General features: G+C 42.2%; 1 protein-coding gene across 3 annotated transcripts in view; it reads left to right on the top strand.

Annotated features, from left to right (window-relative positions):
• The window catches only part of LOC122565055 (ephrin-A5-like), a 375,938-nt gene that overhangs the window by 236,246 nt on the left and 116,059 nt on the right, over window positions 1-23,633 (top strand). The window lies entirely within an intron of this gene.

The raw sequence follows: 23,633 nt of genomic DNA, 5'->3' as shown, positions 1-23,633 counted from the left end.
AATGACAGCCTGTGGAGAGCTGAGGAACAAATCTTGTTCTGACACTTCCAAGTACATCAGTAAAATGTAATACGTTTCTACATCAGGGTGAAGAGCTGCATTAAAGCTTGTCCGATTATCGGGGGCATACTGCATTAGTTTTCTGGACTGTGTTCCTGGTTTTCATTAATCAAATTGTCTGTTTATGCTGTAAGTTAGATTCAATAGAAATAAAAGTGATACAAATTGCATGTGATTTACCTACAGCCTCCACGTCGACTCACCCTGAAACCATTACAAAGTGGCAGGTGAACAGGTTTAACTCTTGCAATAGCTGATTATTGTTTTTCCGCTCCCCAAAGAGGCAATTTTCCTCCCCTTTGGCAAGGTCCCCTCACTTCAGAGCAGCTGCCAGTTTTGATGAGGATCGCTTGCCAAAAAGAATTATTGCAAGACAGCAGTGGGCTGAAAGATCACACCTTCTGCCCTGAAGGCAGGTTACTGCCTCATGGAGAGATGCAACACCGGCCCAGACAGTAAACGGTTCAGTTATGGGCAGGGCTGTTGCCTAACTGCAAGCTGATGCTTTCCCTGGACTGAGTGAGAATGCTGCCTGACGTATTCCCTGAATACTGTCTAGTTGTGTAACCTGGGCTGAGTTCAGTTCATTTAATCTAAAGGGAAAAGCAACAAGATATCAATTGATTTCTTGCCCTGGTACAGCAATGCTCCACCATGCTAAGAGGTGGATGACTGGAATGAGCAAAATTGGGTTTAATTCACAGTGAACATTTGTCATTTCAGTTCACTTTGAGTCATACTCTGTCTTTATATCGGACACATAAGTAATTAGATAAAGGCCATATTATGTATCCAAAACCGTGTACAAATCTAAAAATGGAAAATAAGCCAGCAAAGGCGTTGGCTAAATGCAATCCAATTCCTCACATTGAAGCAAATTGAGGAGTTTGGATTTAGCACAATGCTCACTGCCAATTGTGTGCTGAATTTTTGAAGGCAGCATGTTTTGGCCAAATGCTGGATTCAAACTCACAGGGGATTTTAGCCTTCCCTCCAAGTAATGCCAACCAGAATCAAGTTGAGGCCAATGAGTGTACGTGATAAATGAAGACTGACTATTAGGACGATGAGGCTTTGAGCTCTGAACTTCACCAGTCTGGGTGGATTTAAGGATTCGAGCAGTAGATTGAAATCTGTGGTGGCAGGAACAGAAGCAGCAATTGTTTGCTTGTTCACCCCTGTTTCCATCAAATAGCAGCAAGTTTGTAATATAGAAATTGTGCTTACTCCACCTCCTTTTCTCCTCAAACTTCAAGTTCTTTTCCAAGTTGTTGCAGTCAAACTCAGCAACATCGAATAATTATTCGTTCATTGATCTTATTTCACACTTTTCCATTTTGGTGTTGTTTCTGGCCTCTCAGGAGTTTAGCCTGTCCCTAAGATTTCTCAATGAGCCATTCAAATCAATTTCCATATTTTAGTTATTGTGCAAACTGGCCTGAACAGTTTTAGATATTGCTAAAAAAAAAGCAATGTGAGAAATTTGCTAAAGAGAGAGATGAAGTGAAATATTTAACCTTACACTCATGAGGACAGAAAAATGAAGTTAGACAGAAAAAGACTTAATTTTTACAGCCTGACCAATTGACTAACCAACGCAGTGTTGCGGAATAAGGTGTGGAATGGAGTGTATTTGGGGTGGGTTGCAGTGAAAAGAGCAATTTTGCTTCAGGAAAATTCACATTTGAATGCATCATCATATAGAATGATGATCATGGAGAAAGCATGCATTGTGTTGGATGTAGTTTGGTTAACTTGTTGCACAGTGTAATGGCAGATACATTTTGCCAGTTTTGCTTCCCCTTTGCATTGGCATCAAAATTTCAATTGAGCATAAACTTTGAGCAATTAGACACCATTTTGGTTTAATAACTCAAGGTCATGTTTTTGGATTAATTGTAAACCAAGACATTGTCTACTGTTTCAGATGGACGATAAAATCTCCAAGGACCATTTATAGAAGTGTATTCCTCAACATTCTTAGTCAGCGTTCCACCAGAATATAAAAGACATTCATCTCATTGTAGGATGGAACAAAATGGTCACTACATTGTCCACCCTCACAGTCAGTATAAAATGTAATTTACTGCATCCTAGGGGCTTTGACAGCATTCTGAGAAATGTAATTAAGCACTTCCATAAACACAAGTTCCTTATTTTCCTCCACAAATTTTCTTGGCTAGATAACCATTTGCATATCATGGTGTGGTGTTGTAAGGGAACTGTAGCACCTGACAATTGTGTCACTTTCAGATTAGCTTTCTTCAGAAAGGCAGTTTTGGCTCTAGTAGAAAAGACAATGAATTGCTCCATGTCACACAGTCAATTTTGAACTCTACTTGTGTACAGTTTTAGCAAATCTCTGGGACAATGGTATTGAACCCCAGAACTATTGGGTTAATGAGGGGGAAAAGCACTCCAGCTTGTTCCCCAAGGTAATGTTGCTGCTTTCTACGAGACAGCCTGGGAATGGCGAGAGGAGAAAATTGGATTTTACTTCATACTTCAGAGCATCTGACCAGTGAGGAGGCTATTCTGGTCAAGAAAGAGGAATTTTCCAAAATATTTTTCCCCGGAGTGTTGGGCTGATTCTTCTTGTTTCTTGCAGGATATCATGTGGGAAGAGGCAGAATTATCAAGTCACCATGTTCTAACTGTCATAGGGGTGGGGGCTATTTGGCCCATTAAGTTTGCACTGACTCTCCAAAGAGCATCCCACCACCTATCTTGTTCCTGGTTTTACCATGGCCTTTGGGAGGGAAACCAGAGCACCCAGACACAGAGAAAGTGTGTACACTCCACACAGGCAGTCACTTCAGGTTGGAATTGAGCCTGGGTCCCTGGTGCTGTTGGTAGTAGTGCTAACCACTGAGCCACTGTGCTGAAGTTACACACTGCTTCCACCAATTGAAAATACAAAGAGAATTCCTTTTGCAGCTTAAAACCCAAGACGTGTTAGAATGCATCCCTCTTGTGGAAATGAGGGCAAGGGCACCTAAGAGAGCAGAAAAATCTAATGTAGGTGATGAGACACATGGTATGAGAAACAAATGTAACCTGCTCTAACTGCTCTTCATTTTATCTTGATTTATGAGGTTAGGGTCTGAAACCCATCTGTGATCGTTTTTTTATCTAAGTTCATAATTATTCATTCCTGTCGTCAAGAGTGATCATTTTCCCAATGACCTTCTCCTGCAGAGCACAGTTAATTCGTTTTCTTTTAACTTTTTGCTCTGCGCACGGCAAGCTTCCCCTCAGTGTTAGACAGCCTTATCAAATGATAATAAACAATGAACAGTTAAGTGTAAAAATTTTTCATTTTTGTAGTCATTTTATGATGAAAGTCCCAGGGAAAAGAAACATCAGGAGTTGGCAGCAGCCATCTCTGAATTCCTTCCTTCAAAATGATCTCCAGAATGATAAATATTTATAGCACATCTTGCACAATTATTTGATACTGCAAAGCCAACTTCTAGATTTCATGGACAGACGGTACTTGCAGGGTTGTTTGAAGCATACACAAATTCTGCTTATGTTTTAAAGCAATGGTTTTTTTTACCCTTTCCCCATTTCTCCCTCCCCCATCATCAAATGGTGAGCCTCCAAGATGAAGCACCTTTAATAAAGTGTCCAATTAGGCTGGATCTATAGGCTAATGGTAGCTGACAGACTGCATCACTGCTTCTGGTAGTAAATTGTCAGCTAATACATTCCTCAGGAGAGCCCTGCAGGACACTTCCATTCATCTCCATCAACAGCCTCTGTCTGAGCTTTAACCCTGCCACTGCCAGACTTCACCAGCTCCACCTAATCCTGAAAGCAGTTATCAGTGAAAGATACCATTTATCTGTTGAAAGCTTAGATAAAGGACATTATTGCAGACTTTCTTTGATGGCTCACAAATAAAAAAAAACATGTTTTCAATCACTTTGATTTCCCTGCTTTTTATTTAAGCTTCTGCCTCATGTAATGGATCAAGTTTTAATTTTACAGAATCAATGTTGAGGTATATCCAGTTAGATTGGGGTTTGAGAATGGTTGGAGAAAAACTTGGGCACCAGCCCACTCCCACTTACTCGCCACATCACTGCTTCCTGTGTCTCATTGTGATACTGAATGAAAGACAGAAATGCGTCTCAATCTGAGATTACATACACACGATGAATGCCAGTCGTGGTGGCAGATCAGATTCAGCCTGGTTGGAGATTGTTCGGGACTCATTCCAACTTGAAACTTGCAGTTTAATACCCGCTCTGTATCATTCTGGAGTACCCTCTTGCTGTCAAGCTGCCTTGTTATTCGATGGAAAGAATTCAATGGTAATAAATGATCCAGGCAGGATTCATGGAGCTATGACACCAAGCCTGTATTCTGAAGTCCACCCTGCAGGCAGTGGTCTCTCGCATGCATAGGTAGCATAATGTTCATAGAATCATATAGGAGGCTATATGGCCCATCATGTAAGCCCCAGAATCTATCCAATTAACTCTCACTCCTTTCCCAGAGCCCTACATTTTTTTTTGTTGAGCTTGCTTATGGGTTTATGGATTTCAGGGGAAATAGCTCAGTAATTGATAAGTGTATGCTGGCGATCTGTACAGTTTCTCTGATCGCTTAGAACACCCCCGGAGTAACCCAATTGATGGGTACAGTTTGATCACAAACAGCAGCTCCTTATACCCACAGCACAGGCACTGTAGGAAGTGCACTGGGTCACCTTCAGTGGTACTGTTGTTATCATGGAAACCTCTGTAAATAGGAACCTATTTACCCTTGGCTCATTCTTCCAACTTCTCAAGGAAGGCTGTGGCACTTGATCAAGTAGATTAAGTGCAACCATTTGTGGTTGGTTATGAGCATGGATTAATCTTTCAGATTGATATGCATGTACAGCATTCAATGCTGATTAATTTCTGATTAATGTGGATAATTAATGACAGGAAGAGTAAGGGCTAGCCTGTCAGAAAGCTGTTCACAATACAGCACATCAGAGGAGAGGCAAAAGGAAGGGTGATTAGCAAGCTGGGTCATCAATGTAACATTTTTGAAATTTTTCATGGGATATGTGTGTCATTGGCTAGGCTGAAATTTATTTCCTATCTCTAATCGTCCTTACGGTGGTGAGCTGTCTTCTTTAACTGCTGCAGTTCATTGGGGTGAGGATGTTAGTGGGTGGAGGGGGGGGGGGGGGGGCAGGGCTGGCAGGGGAATGCTGGTCTTGACAGGGGTGCATCCACAATAGAAGTGCATTCTCGGATTTTCATCCAGTGACAATGATGGAGGGGAAATGCAGGTTGTGACGTTCCAATGTACCATCTGTCTTTGAACTTCTAGTAGTTAAAGATCATGGGCTTAGAAGGTGTAATTGAAAGTCTTTCAGTTATTTCCAAAAAAGGTTTTGCAGGACACAATTATAAATCTCAGTGCTGATTTAGATGATTTTCAAGTCAAAGCTCAAGTCTTTGTTTCTACAATGTTAATTTTATTGTTCAACATTATGCATAGAGGCAGGAGCCTGTTCCATCATTCTGGATCATGACTGATCATCCTCCTCAATGCCATATTTCCATGCTATCCACCTATCCCTTGATTTCATTAGTAGCCAAAAAGCTATCAATCTCTGTCTTGAATTTATTTAGAGATTGGGTTTCAGCAATCCTCTGGATTAGAGAATTCCAAACATGCTTCACCTTCTAATTAATAAAGTTCCTCCTCATCTCAGTCTTAAATGGTTTGCCTTTTACTCTGAGACTGTGTCCTCTGGAAATGTCCTTTCAGCATTTACTTTGCCCATGCCTTGAAGAATTTATGTGGGTCTGAGCTCCCCTCTCATTCTTCTTAACTCCAGAGAAAGTCGGTCCATTTTCTCAATCTCTCCTCAGCAGACATCTCCGCCATCCCACAGATCTAGTCTGGTGAATCTCTGCTGCACTCACTCAGTAGTAGGTATATCTTTACTCAGGCAAGGGGACTAGAACTGCACACAATACTCCAAGTGCTTTCTAATCAGTGTTCTACACAACTGAAGCAAAACACCTTTGCTCCTATACATAAATCTATCTATAATAAAGGTTAGCATAACATTTACCTTCCAAATTGCTTGCTGTACGCATGCTAGCTTCCAGTGACTTATAGATAAGGGCACCTACAATACTTTCCAATCTCTCAACATTCAGGGAGTACTCTGCACCTCAGGTCCTCTGACCAAAGTAGCTGTTATTCATAGCTCTGAAAGCAAATCCACAACATGGGCAGGCAACAGTCTAATGGTATTGTCATGGGACTGTTAGTCCAGAGATCTATGGACCCTGGGTTCAAATCCTGCCCTAGCAGATGGTGGAATTTGAATTCAATAAACAATTGTGACTCAGTTATGGCAGTGTCCAACATGGGATGGGACCATGATGGTTGGGTTGTTCCTATGTGCCTGCTGCCCCTGTACCTATTAGTTGGGGAAGTGTGATGGCAGGACAATTGACAAGTTACTATGTGTGCTTTCTATAGACGGCACATGCTGCTGCCTCCATCCAGTGAATGAATGTTTATTTCAAAGTGAAATCCAATTTGTTTAACTTGGCACAGTTGGGGATCAAGCATGGAATGTTTCTGCTGTAGCGCCGTGCCATAGCAACAATGCATTTAATTACTGAGCCATTCGGGTCATCCTCGAGAGCAATCTTGAAGCCGAAATCTTGTGTAAAACAGCAGTGGGAACATTTAGCTTTAGCCTATGCCTGCAATTCTTGTGTCAGATGAAACAGCGTTGACTGTGTACTGTTTCATATTAGGTCCAGCAGCACAAATAAGATGCTTTCAGAACTGTCAGTGGTGCAGTATATCACATCTCTAGTACAGTAATTTAATCACCCTCAATATGTCAACAGAAGCCTATCACGGATGACTTATGATATAAGGGTGCTCATCCATAAAATCAACACTTGTTTTACAAACTGTTCCTATTTCACAGTTTGTGTGTCACTGCTGTATTCTGTATCCAAGAAAACTATTACAAATTTTTGGCCTCAGCCTATTTACATAAAGAAAAGAAAGACTTGCTTTTGTAAGTAATTGGTGTCTAGTTTCACTTGTAGACAAATGGTAGCATTTGATTTTCACACATTCTGTAGATATTTCTTTAGAAATGTTCTGATTTGGAGATGCCAGTGTTGGACTGGGGTGTACAAAGTTAAAAATCACACAATACCAGTTTATAGTCCAACAGGTTTAACTGGAAGCACACTAGCTTTCGGAGCGTCGTTCCTTCATCAGGTGATAGGTACTATCACCTGATGAAGGAACGACGCTCCGAAAGCTAGTGTGCTTCTAAGTAAACCTGTTGGACTATAACTTGGTGTTGTGTGATTTTTAACTTTAGAAATGTTGATTGACTGATAAATGATGGCCAGGAGAATTCCCCTGCACTTGTTCAGAATGGGGCCAAAGGATCCTCTGTGTCCACCTGGAAATACAGACCAGTCTTTGGTTTAATACCTCACCTAAAAGACAGCAACTCTGACAGTATTGCACTCCGTCAGCACTGTGCTGACGTGTCAGATGAGATTTGGTGCACATCAGATGAGAATCGTAGCATTTCTCAACCTGATGGGAAGGAGTGCATTTAGCGTCAGAATTGAAAGGTCCCCTAACAGGTTACAAAAATGTGTGAATTAGAAGCAGAAGAAGCCCCTTCTGCCTGCTCTGTCATTCAATAAAAGTACAGTCAGTCTCATTACTTCATATTCTCACCCACCCAAGATAACCCCTTCAGTTTTCAACAATCAAACTTCAACCTCAGAAAACCAATTCCCTGCTTCATCAGAGTGACATTTTCTTTGGGCATTCCACCCTGTGGTCTCTCATGGTGGAAACTGCAAGTTTAGTATCAAATTAAGGATAGTTTTACAGAATGTTTTTCTTTGGAATTAGATGACCATGCTCACCAGGAAACCAGTAGGAAGACGGTACAGCCTGGATCTGTGACCGATGGGGAAAGTGTCCATAACCTACTCAACAAAAAAAAATGAACTGTGGATGCTGGAAATGCAAAAACAAAATCAGAAATTGCTGGAAAAACTCAGGAGGTCTGGCAACATCTATGGAGAGAAATCAGAGTTAAAGCTTCAGGGTCCAGGTACTGAAGTTGAGTTCTGAAGAAGGGTCACTGGACCCAAAACATTTTTCCGACAATTTCTGACTTTGTTGTCCATAACCTACTGCTGTATGCCTCTCTTAAAAAAAAATAATTGTCAAACATTAGGATGGTACTGGATAAAATGCCGTGAGCATGAAGCCAGACGTGTACATGGGTCAGCTCCTGTAGAAAGGTGTGTTGAGGAGGCAAATTGCACAACTAAATTTTATAAGTTAACAGTTAGGACAAAGGAAACAGATATGCTGGTGCGTCATGATCAAAGTAATGACTTGAGCTGTGGTGTGCAGTGTTTATGTAGATCCACAGGCACTAATACGTTCAATTTCTTTTTAATAGACAAGCATCTAACTGTTGAAAACTTAACATTACTACCTAGAGAGTAACTTGAAGGACTCATGCAGAAGGACATGTAAAAATGACAGTTAACTTGATTAACACTATGCGAGGGAGCCCTTACTTCTACTTCAGCACAGCTAGGTTTCAATGGAATCTAACAAGTTGGCAGACAGCATTATGGAGGCCACTTAACCGGCAACCGCAATTATCATCGGGCCCTTGTCATATTAGCAGCTTGTGGTGGCGGTCTTAATCAGTTCGAAAATGCAGCACAATGGGGCACTGTCCTCAGGAGCAGCTGTTAATACTCAACCAGCTATCTGCACGTTATAACTGTATACCACCTTCAGCACCTTCCTTTGGCCAATGTCCAACACTCTTTTAAGTGGTGTCATTAGTCTTTGTTTTGAAGTGGTGAAGCTTTCAGAAGGAATGAGTCATTGAAGATCAAAGTGTCTTCATTCTTCACAGGGAAATAAATTACAATAGATGTGCCCAGCTTTTAGGTTCCTTTTGCTTCTTTTATCGCCAACATAATGCATTGCCCGAGGTTTTGTGGCACAGTGAAAGCATTCCTAATCATGGACCAAAAGGTCTCAGTTCAAGTCCCACTCCAGACCTTGCTGGTCACAGAAGAAGGGATTATGATATAATTGAATGTGTGGTTAATATTTCCTGAAATTTTTTCCCCCATCTATTGTCAACGTAGGGAAATAAAAATGTGTGTATCAAGTTATGCTCAAAATAAATGCATTGTCATACTCTCTTTTTGGTGGAATGCTCTTCTTAACATTGTCCCTCTGCTGTGCCTTTTCTGAAGGAGACCAGCCTGTGGTAAATTGCAACCTTCATGTTTTCCTCCATCTCTCTTCCTCACTATTGTCCCTCTGGCATTAACAACAACTTTCATATAAATATCATGTAAAACATCCCATGTCATTCTGTAGATCCTATCAAAACTGGACACCCGAGACTTGAGACATGAGGACAAATCATCAAAAAACATAATTGAAAGAGGCAAAGAATCTTCCTTTTCTTTTTGGCTAAGTCCGAGTTTTGTCAAGTTTCTTGGAGGGACATCTTGGAGACTGCAACGCCTCATGGGTTTTCTCAAGGTATCTTGCCAAATTTGCCTCATTAACTACTCCATCCCTATTGTGTCCCTCATGCCTGATTCCAGCTACAGTTTACTACATGCCGTTCCAAAGACAGCTCGCCACTCAGAAGGTATCCCAGAGTTCACCGGTGTCCCTAGTGTCCATACTATCTTTAAAAGCTGGCTGTGCACATGGACATACCCTGTCAGTCCGGAGCTGCCCTCCACACTTTTGCTCCAGAAATGGCAGACAGGGGGCAATTGATGCCCTGCTGTGCCGGCAAGAACCAGGAAGATGTGGTGCTGCAGGGGCAGGTAGTTCTCTTCCCTCAAGACTGACAGTGAAGAGCATGGCACCACACTAGTCTGAAGTTGCCATCCGGGTTAGTGCAGACTCAGCCTTCTGGAGGAATGCCCTGCAATGCAGACAACAAGTCAGTGACCTTCACCGCTCTGCCAATATAAGTGCCATCATCTTCTCCCCACCATCTTCTCGCCACCATCTTCTTTACATCTGGTACTGTTCCCACCTCTCACCAAGAGATGGATAGAGTGGATGTGGTGCAGATGTTTCCACTAATAGTAGAGACTAGGACCTGGGGGCACAGCCTCGGAGTGAAGGGATGGCCCTTTAGAACTAAGATGAGGAGGGATTTCTTCAGCCAGAGGGTAGAGGGCACAAAGGTAAAGAGCAGGAGGTTCAGAGGGGAGTTGAGGGAAACGTTTTTCACCCAGAGGATAGGAGGTATCTGGAATCCACAGCCTAAAGGGGTAATAGTGACAGGAGCCCTCACGACATTTATAAATTATTTAGATGACCATTTCAAACATCTTGGTATACAAAGCTATGGACGAAAGTTTGAAAAATGGAATGAGAATAGATGCATATTTGATATCCATTATGTAAGAGCCAAAGGGTCTCTTTCTTCCATGTAAAACCTCTATGAATCCAGATATGGCCTCACAAAAGCCCTGTGTAGCAGTACCAAGACTTCCTCACATTTATTTTGTACCTAGTGATAAAGACCAAAACGTGTTTGCAGAGCTCTCTTGATTATTTCAATATGCAATGCACTATGAAGCTAGAACTGGTTATGTGGCTGTTGCTGTCAGATCAGAAGCTATGGTATAAAAATAGCCTCAGTACGTGTCTTCTTACACTCTCTGGGGTGCTACAAGCTCTGAATCCATTTTAGCTCATTTAATTAAAAAAAACACCGAGTTTCATTGGGTAAGGGTGGGTGAAATGCTCCTTTTATGTCCACTTGAACTCTGGAAAACACTACATTTTACAATTCTTGATTTTGCTGCGTTCAGTGGGGTGAAATAAATGTCTCTTTTATGGAAGAAAGAAAGATTTATATTTATATACAGCCTTTTATGACCTCAGGACATATCCCAAAGCAGTTTAGTGTCAATAAAGTACTTTTTGAAGTGCAGTCATTGTGTTAATGCAGAAAACTTGGAAGCCATTAAACACACAGCAAGATCCCACAAGCAATAACGTGGTAAAAGACTGGATGGTCTGTGTTTCTAGAGATCTCAGTTGATAGATAGTTATTGCTCAGGACACTTGAGGTAAATACTCTGCTCAAGTTCAAATTAACACCATTGGATCTGTGCTGTTTATTTCAGAACGTGTCTCCAGTCATGCAGCAGCCTCTGAAACTGGTACTTTGAACGTAGGTTTGTAATCTCTGCAGTGAAAGCTGTTTTCATGGTTTCTTCTCAGCACAAGTCCTCAGTCAAGAAACAGTTCACAATTTGGGTCTAATTTTCTGGGGTAGGCTCTGCTCTGAAAGTGTCTATAGTGTGAAGGAATAGCGTCGGTGCTGAATCAGGTCAAGATAATTTCGAGGTTGGATTATGGTTGTTAACGCTGCACTTAGTTCAGGCTGACTTGATGAACATAAAGCAGGTGGGTCAGTGGTTACTTTACTTAGAGCTGTGATGCCAACTGTTTAATCACCTATAGAGAAGGGAATGTGGTGAGGGTAAAGGTAGGCAAATAAGTTACCAAAACCTCACCCCTGCACCAGTCCCCCAAAATATTCTACCATTCCCTCCCTCCCTCCCTCTGACCTGAGACTCTCAAAGGCTGCTTCAGCCTCCAAATGCATATCCCTCCCATTATAAGTGAAACCATACACAGAGTGTAATGTATCAGTAGATTCCACCCACAAACACATCAAACAGTCACTTCACTGTATTCATACAAAAAAAACTTCTGTTATGATTTTTATGTTTGCAGCAAGGAAATGTCTGATCTTAAAGTGGACAAATTTCATCACTGAAAATAAACATACCTCAATAGATTTAAATGATCTACAGGTTTGTCTTGCCCTTTTCTCCCCCCAATAAAATCCTACTTCAATAGCAAAGGACCTACTTTGATGTCTCTCCACACAGGTTTGAACATAGTGCCTCTGGGTGGCATTAACCTATCTTTAGTTTCCTCGCTTTCAGTGCACAATCAATAAGATTTTACATTTACTGTGTCTGATTTTTTTTTTGCTTTGAATAATCCAACCTTGTAAAGTCAGAACTTGGGGAGTGTGCAGCCGCACAGTCTGTGTGACCGGGATTATTTAGTTTTACCTGTACAGATTTTTTTTAGCGGTTCTGAAACTTTAATGAAGGCCATGTCTTGCTGGTTTTCCTGCCTCTCCACTCCAAAGTTTGGATGAGCTCCACAGCATCCTCATGGTGGCTCAGTGGTTAGCACTGCTGCCTCACAGTGCCAGGGACCTGGGTATGATCCCAGCCTCAGGTGACTGCTTGTGTGGGGTTTGCACATTCTTCCCGTGTCTGCCTGGGTTTCCTCCTACAGTCCAAAGTCATGCAGGTGGATTGGTCATGCTAAATTACCCTGTAGTGTGCAGGCTAGGTGGATTAGCCTTGGGAAATGCAAGGTTACATGAAGTGTATGAAGAAAATGCAGCACTCGGTTTGTGCACAGAAACCTCTTATAAACAGAGATGTAATCACGACCAGCTAATCTGCTTTTGTGTTGAGAAGGAATGAATATGTGCAAGGCCCCAGGAAAAACTCCCCTGATTTTCTTCAAAGTAGTGTTATAGTCATAGCATCATAGAGATGTACAGCACGGAAACGAACTCTTCGGTCCAACTTGTCCATGCCAGCTAGTTATCCTCAATGAATCTAGTCGCATTTGCCAGCATTTGGCCCATATCTAGTGCCACGGGATCTTTAACATTCACCAGTGCAGGCAGGTGTGGCCTCAGTTTAACGTTTCCTCTAGTACTAGAGCCTCAGCGTTGATTTTGGTGTTCAAACCCTCAGGTAGGATTTAAACCCAGTATGTCAGAGACAAAAGCTCTACTAACAGAGCCACAGCTGTCATTCGCAATATAGCCATGCATCATATATCCATCCACTGCATCTGTATCTGTCTGTAATATATATAACTCCATCTAAAATACATTAAAGTTTTTCATTCACACCATTCCTGCTTACTTGCTTTACCACAATTTTTAAGTAAGCTACCAGATACAATGGGAATATCAAAGTTGATGTTTAAGATGGGAAATCCTTTGTCAATATTTTGCTGGTGTGTTGCTATTTTGCCCTTCATTAATTGGCTCAAAGCTAAACAGCAACATACCAGCACTAAAATGGTATGGGGGACACAAATCAAAAGCAAGATGAGAAAATTGACAATTGAAGCCTCCAGAGTGAAGTGGTTTCTGAGGAAAAACCACTGCCTGTTTGATATGATTTGATTGTTTCCCTGTATGTTAGCTCATGTAAGTAGCACAAAGATTGAGTTTTTATTGAGACAGATATCACAGTATTTATTAGCAACACTACCTGCATTGTTATAAGACCTCAGACTCCCATGCAGTCTATGTTCTATGATTGCTGATGTTATGGCTACATTCCATGACTGTGACATTGTACATGGAGGGTTGCAATGACTATGCATTGCACTGACTCCATTATACTATGACAACTAAAGGTGATGCCACTTTATTCTGGAATGTTGTAAAGATTTCCTGCTTTTCTGCGATCTGTGTAATCGTATAACATGGAGGACTTAAGAAAATAGTTGAGCTATTTAGAGGAAATTAGAGAAAATAAGTAAACCAAGGAAATCACTCAAAAAGCTAATTTTGCTCATTAAGTGAAATGTCTAATGTCCAAAATAAATTTTCAAGCAAAATAACAATAAATGAAAAGTTATATATTTATATTTTTAATCACAAGAAAATGATTACATTTATCAAACAGGTAGTCATTCACATCTGATGCTCTCTTTTTTTATGTGTGGGTGAGTTTGTGCATAAAAATGGTGCAATACGGCATTTTGAGATTCTCTGTGCATTTTGTATTAATTCACAGGATGTGGGTGTTACTGGTTAGACCAATATTTATTGCCCATCCCTAATTGCCCAAAGGGTAGTTGAGAGTCAACCACAATGCTGTGGGTCTGGAGTCACATAGAGGCTAGATCAGGTAAGCATGACATTTCCTTCCCTAAAGGAACATTAGTGGATCAGATGAGGTTTTCCCGACAATTGACAATGGTCAATGGTCATCATTAGACTCTTAATTCCAAATTTTCATTTAATTCAAATTCCGCCATCTTCCATGGCAGGGTTCAACCCTAGATCCCCAGAACATCACTTGGGTCTCCAGGTTATTAATTTAGCAATAATATCATGAGGCCGTCACCTCCTCTATATTTTGCAAGGCTAGAATTTGGAGTTCATAGGAGATTAAGAAAATGCAACCTCGGGACGGTAGCATTTTGAAAATTGATAATGTTCCTCTTCATTTTGGCTCACTTGGTGCCAATAAGCTCCTGCTTAGCATACATTGTCAGATCACATGACAAAACCACTCACTGATTCCAGTATACCACCAGAGAGAAGTAATGTTTGGCATTTGAAAGTACGTTAGTACACTGAATGACAAAGCAGAAAAAGAATTCATTGATCAAAATGCAAATTAGATTAGATTAGATTAGATTAGATTAGATTACAGTGTGGAAACAGGCCCTTCGGCCCAACAAGTCCACACCGACCCGCCGAAGCGAAACCCACCCATACCCCTACATTTACCCCTTACCTAACACTACGGGCAATTTAGTATGGCCAATTCACCTAACCTGCACATCTTTGGACTGTGGGAGGAAACCGGAGCACCCGGAGGAAACCCACGCAGACACGGGGAGAACGTGCAAACTCCGCACAGTCAGTCGCCTGAGTCGGGAATTGAACCCGGGTCTCTGGCGCTGCGAGGCAGCAGTGCTAACCACTGTGCCACCGTGCCGCCCACCCACTGTGCCACCGTGCCGCCCACGTAAGAGATGAAATTCCAGGTAAGAGATGAAATTCCAGTGAGTTGTATTGATACAATTTTTAATACAAAGAACAAAGAAAGAATAAAGAATATTTACAGCTCAGGAACAGGCCCTTCGGCCCTCCAAGTCTGAGTCGATCCAAATATACTGTCAAAACCTGTCGGTCAATTCCTAAGCATTTGTATCCCTCTGCTCCCCACCTACTCATGCATCTATCCAGATGCATCTTAAATGAATCTACCATGCCTGCCTCTACCACCTCTGCTGGCAACGCGTTCCAAGTGCCCACCACCCTCTGTGTGAAGTACTTGCCGCGTGTATCCCCCTTAAACCTTCCACCTCTCACCTTGAAAGCATGACCTCTCGTTATTGAGTCCTTCACCCTGGGGAAAAAGCTTGTCTCTATCCACCCTGTCTATACCCTTCATGATTTTGTTCCCCCCTCAATCTCCTTTTTTCTAATTAAAATAAATCTAACCTACTCAACCTCTCTTCATAGCTAGCACCTTCCATACTAGGCAATATCCTCGTAAACCTTCCCTGCACACTCTCTAAAGCGACCATGTCCTTTTGGTAATGTGGCGACCAGAACACAGTATTCTAAATGCAGCTGAAACGTTGTCTTGTACAATTTTAACATGACTTGCCAGCTCTTATACTCAACACTCTGTCCAATGAAGGCAAGCATACCTTACGGCTTCTTGACCATTCTATCCACCTGTGCAGCAACCTTCAGGGTACAATGGACCTGCACTCCCAGATCGCTCTGCCCATCAACTTTTCCCAAGGCTCTTCCATTCATTGTATAATTTGCTCGAGAATTAGTCTTGCCTAAATGCACCACCTCACATTTGTCTGGATTGAAAATCATCTGCCACTTTTCCGCCCAACTCTCCAGTCTATCTATATTCTCCTGTATTCTCTGACAGTCCTTTATGCTTTCTGCTACTCCACTAATCTTTGTGTCATCTGCAAACTTGCTGATCATGTCAACACTACCCTCTTCCAGATCATTTATATATTATTACAAACAACAGTGGCCCCAATACTGACCCCTGTGGAACACCACTGGTCACCTTTCTCCATTTCGAGAAACTCCCTTCAACTACTACTCTCTGTCTCCTGTTGCTCAACCAGTTCTTTATCCACCTAGCTAGAACACCCTGCACACCATGTGACTTCACTTTCTCCATTAGTCTACCGTGAGGAACCTTATCAATCGCCTTACTAAAGTCCATGTATATGACATCAACATCAGCTATAATTTAATCAGCTTGTTATTAAGAATGCATTGTTTAAATTGGGCAAGACTTAATGAAAAGTCTAAATAGAAATCTGTTACTCATATACCATTGTTCATTGCTAAGTTCATATTTAGTGCTTTATTGAGTCTTATACCAAATCTGGACATCTTATCAAACGTTCAGGTATCAGATTTTTTTTATCCAAGACCATGCCTGTAGTACCAATCTATCGCTGTGTTCAAAGCACTTACTTTTATCGTGATCCAGTTAGTATTACCATTCAGCTTATTAGAACGATGTATAAGAGGCATGGACTGGGGTTATCAGGGACATGGTGATTGACTTGAAGGGCAAAAGGTGGAAAAACGTTGGAAACATACGGGGGTGGGGGGTGGTAGAGAGGAAGGAGGAGACACATACAAAAAAAACCCCCTGGAACTCACCGATACACACAGGAGGGAGAGAGAGAGAGATTATTCACAACTGATAAACAGAGAGACCAAGAAAGATGCACAGATACAAACAGTAGGTGAGGAGAAAGAACAAAATGGAAATGAGGAATGTAAAATTGCTTATAGAGAGTGCGAGGGAAAGAAAAGACCTTGCAAGAAAGGGAATAGCGGAAATGAATCGCAAGAAGAGAAAAGCTCAGCTAGGGTGATAAAGATACACGCTTTAAAGAGGAACTAGAGATAATCAGAGAGAGAGAGTGTCTGCGTGTGTGTGAGAGAGAGACAGAGAGTGTGTGTGTATGAGGGACAGAGAGTGTGTGTATGTTTGTATGTGAGACTGTGTGTGTGAGTGTGTGTGTGTGAGAGAGACAGAGAAAGTGTGTATGTGTGTGAGAACAGAGAGTGTGTGTGAGAGAGAGAGAGACAGTGTGTGTGTGTGTGAGGGACAGAGTGTGTGTGTATGTTTGTGTGTGAGACTGTGTGTGTGTATGAGAGAGAGAGACAGAGAAAGTGTGTATGTGTGTGAGACAGAGAGTGTGTGTGTGTGAGAGAGAGACAGAGAAAGTATGTGTGTGTGAGAGGGAGTATGTGTGTTTAAATATGAAAATAAGATGACTTCAAATCACTGGGAATATTTTCTCCTAAAAATGTGGATGTGATTTCTTCTGTTCATACTTCACAACCTGTGAACGTGATGTGCTTTTTCGCTGTTAGCTGCTGATGTAGCTTAAAGAGGCCACCTTCCTTCCAGCCATGTCCCAACCTGTTTTTCCTGCACTCAGTGGGTGGTGATGTGGCCACACAAAACATTTACCAATTTGGGGACATGACAACTCTGAGTCCATCTCTCCAGCTGCAGCACTTACAGGAAATAAAAGAACACATTGTAGGTCAGTGCAGGCGTGTAAGACTTTTAACAAAAGCAAACTTCACATCATAATTTCACCTCAGTCAGGACTGAGCTCCCAGACCAAAAGCCTTTCAGTAAGAGACAATGTGAAAGTGAAGGGCTATGTGTCTTCAGAACAGCAGCCAATACCAATCAGTTTAGTTCTCCCTTTTATGTCTTTTTTTCTGCATATAAACTGCTGTGAGGAGTGAATGGTTCCAGATTGATTGTCCCTCCACGGATACAGTAGAATATAGTGACTGATTAACCTCAATTGGAGCCAGTTGAAGGGATGGTGTGAATGACTGAAATCAATTTGATTGAAAGGCAATCTGTTCATATTCACAATGTAGCTCTTGTTTCACTGAAGAACTGTACAAAGTATCGAGCTCAATCTGCTCTAATGAGCCTCCAATTGTGGCCTCCATGTTACATCCACAGCAGGCAATAAGTAGCAGTTCAAAAAATCCTTCATCTGGGACAGAGTGAACATCAAATCATTTCTAATACTTAATTACAGGATTTGTCCTTCCTCTGAAAGTGGTCACACAGGTTTTACGGATTTGATGATCAAGAATAACATGGGGCTGAAATCCTACAGCACTGTATACTTGAGGTATCCCTGCTTTCGACTTTAAACCCAGGATTGCCAATCCTTCTGGAATTGGGGAGAGACTACAGCATTCATCCTCAATCTCCTTAGGGCTATTCAAAGCAATGCAGGGAATCAGGAATCCATTAATTGATCCCTGGGGAAGGGGGAGGGAAGAACATCTGTTTGACTGATGGATGATGGGTAATTTGCTTTTGTATGCAGCATTCCTGCACAGGCTCAGCCTGATGATGTACAATGTTTATATCGTGGACATGCACACAAACTGCACTCATTGCAGTTTTATTCCTACCATCACTGAGCCTGAAGAATGAACCTTGAGTTGAGAGAGCGAGAGAGAGAGAGAGAGAGAGAGAGAAGTTTGAGAGTGAAGGAGCCAGTCCAAGACAATAAGACTTTAGGTAAAAAAAACACTACTTGTGATTTCCTGCTGCTGTGCCTGAAAGCCCAAGTTGCTCTAATCATTTTCTTAACCACCCTTTTCAACAATATAATGATGCACCTCTCGAGCAGGTGAGACTTGAACTTAGGACTCCTGACTCAGAGGGAGAGACACTACCACTGAGCCACAACAGATCCCTATTTGCAGAATAAATAACGCATGAATGGATTGACAACAGGTGTACTTCTGTTTGCTTTTTTTTTGTATTGTACTTTCTAATAGTGACATTACTGGCATTAGTGTGCTCATTAGTCCTCTCACCCTGACGAAAATAAAAACCTGCATGGTTTTAAATTTAAACAGGGCCTGGCATTTAGTTATCAATCAGCATTCATAGGTGCATTCCTGATGGCAATGCCTCTACTAGAGTCCACTTGCCAACCAGTCAGTATTGTCCTCACATACAGTATAAATATTGTTCTTTTTCCCTTGAATTGGTAAACTGTGAAATGTCCCGAAACGTTCAAGATTAAAAACTTCAACAAAGTATGTCTCTTTCAGTAATACTCAAAAACAAAACAGAAATGATGGCTTTACTGTGAACAGCTTTGGAATTGACAGACCGAAGGCCAGTTGTGCACAGCATCATGGGAATGGTTTCATTCTGTGTTAGCGACCTATTTAAACTAGAGTAACTCCGATCATTTCACAAGTGCAGACAACTCAGAAAGGAGAAGAGAGAAGATGTCATTGGGATGAGGTGAGGAGTGTGTCTGCGCCTTACATGAAGAGAGAGAGCTGCAGCGTTCGCTTGAGGTCGTGACTGTGAAATAGATCAATTCATTGTGTAAATATACAGAGACTGAAGGTGTGTCACTAGAGCATCAGGAATCGGAGGAGGAGTAGGCTATAATACACCTTCAGCCTGTCCGACCATTCTATATGATCATGGTTGAACTTTAACATCTATTTAATTTTCCCTCCTAATCCATGTCCTTTCATTCCCTTACTGTCCAGAAACCTGTTGATCTCATTTTTAAATAAGCTTAGTGACTGAGCAGTCACAGACCTCTTGGCTGATTCATTGCAGTCTGAGTGAAGGAATGGAACCTCACCTTGGATCTAAGTGGCTGGTCCCTAATACCAAGACTGCAACTGCCTAGCTTGAGACTCTTCAGTGCTATCTGTGAATCCAAATGTTTAGTGTTGAGTCTGGATTGGAGAAGAAATGACTGGCTACAATGGAAATTGTCGAGAGTAAAATGCTTGGGGTTAAATTGCAATAGGGCACTGGTTGGTCAATTAGGTTTTAATAAAACAAGCTTGCTGTTAAAGACTGGTGGGCTTATAAGCAGAAAAATGCCACGGGTAACATGACTGGTAAGACGATAAATGGAAAGATTCTTAAAAGCTTCATTAGACGTTTTCTTCTGAAAAGAGGCTGGTCATTTTAAATGGACTCTATAAGGCATTGAAGACCAAAGGAAGAACATATACAGGTATATTGTGTTGGGTAAAAACAATGACTGCAGATGCTGGAAACCAGATTCTGGATTAGTGGTGCTGGAAGAGCACAGCAGTTCAGGCAGCATTCGAGGAGCAGTAAAATTGACGTTTCAGGCAAAAGCCCTTCATCAGGAATAAAGGCAGAGAGCCTGAAGCGTGGAGAGATAAGCTAGGGGAGGGTGGGGGTGGGGAGCAAGTAGCATAGAGTACAATGGGTGAGTGGGGGAGAGGATGAAGGTGATAGAGCAGGGAGGAGGGTGGAGTGGATAGGTGGAAAAGAAGATAAGCAGGTAGGACAAGTCATGGGGACATTGCTGAGCTGGAAGTTTGGAACTAGGGTGAGGTGGGGGAAGGGGAAATGAGGAAACTGTTGAAGTCCACATTGATGCCCTGGGGTTGAAATGTTCTGAGGCGGAAGATGAGACGTTCTTCCTCCAGGTGTCTGGTGGTGAGGGAGCACCGGTGAAGGAGGCCCAGGACCTCCATGTCCTCGGCAGAGTGGGAGGGGGAGTTGAAATGTTGGGCCACGGGGCAGTGTGGTTGATTGGTGCGGGTGTCCCGGAGATGTTCCCTAAAGCACTCTGCTAGTAGGCGTCCAGTCTCCCCAATGTACAGGAGACCGCATCGGAAGTAACGGATACAATAAATGATATTAGTGGATGTGCAGGTAAAATTTTGATGGGTGCAGGTAAAGGATGGCTCCTTTAGGGCCTTGGATGGAAGTGAGGGAGGAGGTGTGGGCGCAGGTTTTGCAATTCCTGTGGTGGCATGGGAAGGTGCTAGGATGGGAGGGTGGGTTGTAGGGGGGCGTGGACCTGACCAGGTAGTCACGGAGGGAACGGTCTTTGCGGAAGGCGGAAAGGGGTGGGGAGGGAAATATATTCCTGGTGGTGGGGTCTTTTTGGAGGTGGCGGAAATGTCGGCGGATGATTTGGTTTATGCGAAGGTTGGTAGGGTGAAAGGTGAGCACCAGGAGCGTTCTGTCCTTGTTACGGTTGGAGGGGTGGGGGTGCGGGATGTGGACGAGATGAGTTGGAGGGCATCTTTAACCACGTGGGAAGGGAAATTGCGGTCTCTAAAGAAGGAGGCCATCTGGTGTGTTCTGTGGTGGAACTGGTCCTCCTGGGAGCAGATACGCGGAGGCAGAAGAATTGGGAATACGGGATGGCATTTTTGCAAGAGGTAGGGTGGGAAGAGGTGTAATCCAGGTTGCCTTTCATAAATTTAGGACATTACAAAACACTTTCCAGTGTTTTTCAAGTGTGCTCACCATTGTGGGGAGGGGCGTAATAGCTAACTTGTGCACAGCAAGATCCCATATGTAGCAACAGGGAAAATAGCCAGATAATTTCTTATTATAATGTTGGATGCAAGATAATTGTTGAATTTGAATAATGCTGTGGGATGTTGTACATCAATGGGAGGGTGCAGACAAGGCTTGAATTTAATGCAAGGTCTAAAAGGCAGATTCTGATGGCAATGCAAAGTTACTTTGGCAGAGTGTTGAAGTGTCAGTTACTAATACAGGTCTCTGGAGTGCAGCTTGAACCTTTGCCTTTTCACCTCAGAGTGTAAGCACTGAGCCCAGGCTGAGGGGCGAGGATGGGAAACGTTTCATTGCTTGTGTTGTATGTTTTAAGGTGAAGTGTTTTTGAAATTAGACACAGGGGATGACACAGAACTGTGGGGTAGAGAGCAGAGCAGTGAGATTACTTTTGGTGGGTGGGGGGTGAGGGATGGGCAGTGAACCAGCAGAATGTATTATTGGCTCCCTACATGTTATAACCTTCATTGTAATTCATTTTTTCACTAATTGGGTGCCATTGCCTTTGGAAACTCCACATTACTGTGTGAATGGAGCTTCCTTCAAGTTCCTGAGAAAGTTACCTCATCAGAAAGGAGGATTGTACAGGATGTTTCATTGCAATAGATATTTTTAATAGTTCTGCCGCAGTACAATGGAAGCCTACCTCAGATGATGAGGTCCTCAGGTAGAACCTGAGTCCAAAGCCACTACATTCTGGGTTGAGAATTATCTCAACTAAGTCAGGACAACACCTAAAATTCTAGACATATCAATAGATTTGAATCCTAGCTTTTACTCCCATAAATTATCATTGACTTTATGAAAGTTAGATATGGAAATGTGTTGCTGGTAAAGCGCAGCAGGTCAGGCAGCATCTAGGGAACAGGAGAATCGACGTTTCGGGCATTAGCCCTTCTTCAGGAAAGCCCTTCTTTATGAAAGTTACCCCACCACTCAAATATGAAAATACAAACAGGGCATGTGGAGTTTGTTTAGAAAGATTTACCAATATTCTGAAATATTTTCACCTCCCAAATCGTCTTTGTAGATAATAACCCCCAGAGAGTGCCCAAATATTTAACCTCAAAAAAGATTCCTCTCATCCCCTAATTGAGACAGGATGGCATTCATTTCTGTTTCTTGTATTATAAGACTGAACTGTGGGTAGTTTTATTCCTTCACATCTCCCCCGTGACTCCTGTATCTGATGCTGTGCTGACTCCTGTGCCTCAGCGTTTATCGAAGATGCCGAGATTTTTTTTGTTGCATGAAAACATTTCAAAGTGTTTATTTAACTTGTGAAACCCGCCTCCCTATTGCGTTGCCTTTTGAAGCAAGACACCAAGGGGTTCAGTGCACAAAGGATGCTTTATATGATTAGTTCTCTATTAGTGAAAGAGCCATGAGCAGTCTGCATTCTACCAGGCTGTGACAATTGATTATTCGTACAGTAAGAGCCCTGCACGATCACACAAATTCAAAATCTCAATTTATGTTGTTTTCCTTCAAAAGAACACATTGTTGATGATTTTCCCCCCCACCCCGGTTAATCTTGGCCCATTTCTTTCCTGAGCACGGTCATCTTCTTTAAACCTGCATTGTCCTTTCGTCTCTTTGGGCAGTTGCTAATCTTTCAGCCACATTACTTTCTTTAGGCCTTTGCTCAAACTTCAGACAGTTCCACCTCTTTGAGATTATTCCAGTTTATTTACTTTCAATGACCCTTGTGCTTTAGACCACACATCTTCAAACTGCACTCATATTTTAGACGACATCTCCTTCTTCAGAAATAGAACATTAGAATGACAACCCCTCATTTAGATTTCCCGATTGTCTATAAGTCTTTGTTCCTTTGGATTTTCCAACATCCTCTGAGTTTAATCATTTGGATTGCCCTGCCTGCTTTTGCACTGGCATTTCAACTTTCAGCTTCTTTGTTTTTTGGAATCCCCACAATGTGAAAGCTGGCTGTTCGGCACATCAAATCCACACAAACCCTCCAAAGAACATCGCACTCAAGAGTTAGTATGGCCAATCCACCTAACCTGCCCATCCCTTGCCTGCTAAGCTGAGTCAATGAGGTTTGAAGCCCAAATTCAAGGGACAGCAGGCACCCCATTCAGTACACCCCAACCTCCACTACACACCCAAAACACATCTACATTTCCAACTTGTAGTCAAGTATAATTAGTAACACAGCAATAGAAATGCATAATGGTGTGCTAGGTTGGATTCCACTTCTGCATGTTTTACCTTACTTCCTCAAACACT

The sequence above is a fragment of the Chiloscyllium plagiosum genome, unplaced genomic scaffold (assembly GCF_037043375.1).
Source record: "Chiloscyllium plagiosum isolate Xiang-an unplaced genomic scaffold, Cpla_swu_hap1 HiC_scaffold_28, whole genome shotgun sequence".
NCBI lineage: Eukaryota > Metazoa > Chordata > Chondrichthyes > Orectolobiformes > Hemiscylliidae > Chiloscyllium > Chiloscyllium plagiosum.
The sequence above is the reverse complement of the archived record's forward strand: the minus strand, read 5'-3'. Positions and strand labels throughout refer to the sequence as shown.